The 1,010-nt window shown below is 42.8% G+C and overlaps 1 long non-coding RNA gene across 1 annotated transcript in view; it reads right to left on the bottom strand.

Moving 5' to 3' along the window:
* LOC119593790 overlaps positions 1-1,010 on the bottom strand; it is a 56,205-nt gene that overhangs the window by 15,346 nt on the left and 39,849 nt on the right. The window contains exon 3 of the long non-coding RNA XR_005230562.1: positions 162-320. This is a non-coding gene — a long non-coding RNA (uncharacterized LOC119593790). The remainder of the gene's footprint in view (positions 1-161; positions 321-1,010) is intronic.

Below are 1,010 nucleotides of genomic sequence, written 5' to 3'. Positions count from 1 at the left end.
TCCTGAAAATGATACCGTGATAACTGTCTCCCAGGCAGGGAATACACACCACATAAGCAATATCATTACACTTACAGCCGTAACACCTAACCACAGCCAAATATCATTGCCAATAACCCCTCGCCCGTAAATGATTTAGCTTTAACACCCGGGACTCATACCTTAGCCCAGTGTCTGCTTTCACGCGCCTTGTGTTTAAAAACTAGGGCTAGAATTAAAGGTGTCTGTTTGCAGGATATGATGGGATCCGTTCCACTGGTTATAGTAAGGATGCGCAGGTCCTTTGTCCCAGTCTCTCGTCGCCGTCATGGTTACCAAATCTGAGAAAGGAAAAGATTAGTGTAAAAATATTGCTTTGTTATTATGTGAAGTTACGGAAGCATGTCGATTGCAAAGCTCCTTTCTCGTATTTTGTTGAAGCAAAACACTCATCATTTGCCTGCGTATAAAGCAACGGGCATTTATATTGGCGAAAGAATATCGACAAATACTGGACAAACTTAGAGTATTCATTTCTTTCCGTCCCTGACTTACTGCACGAACACGGGCAGGCGTTCACTTCATATTTACAAGTTATACATTTCAAATTTCGGCCATAATGCGAAAATAAGTCTCATATCAAATGGGTGGCATCAAAGCTGCATAAATGCCTGTCCACTTTCATCACATTGTTTCGGAAGTGCGATTTGTGGGCTAATTTCCATGAGCACCGGTTGTAATGCTACATCTTTCAAACTTTTTTGGCTGTATGGAGTCAACCGAATTCTCCTTATTAGTGATTTGCAAACTTTACGAGAATGTAGCAAGAGTCTGCGCTCAAGTTATGTTTACTGAACTTCCGAGCCGATCAGCAAGTTGCGACCTAACCTAACCAAGATCACATTTAAACGTGGATGTGTTTCACCGTAGAGTTTAACCGCCTATAAACGAGCACGGCCTTCGACACTCCCATACTCGCGCATAAAGATACACTCGCATGCGTACGTACGCGCGAGCGGAGCAAATATAGA

The sequence above is a fragment of the Penaeus monodon genome, chromosome 32 (genome assembly GCF_015228065.2).
Source record: "Penaeus monodon isolate SGIC_2016 chromosome 32, NSTDA_Pmon_1, whole genome shotgun sequence".
In the NCBI taxonomy this organism is placed as follows: Eukaryota; Metazoa; Arthropoda; class Malacostraca; order Decapoda; family Penaeidae; genus Penaeus; species Penaeus monodon.
The sequence above is the reverse complement of the archived record's forward strand: the minus strand, read 5'-3'. Positions and strand labels throughout refer to the sequence as shown.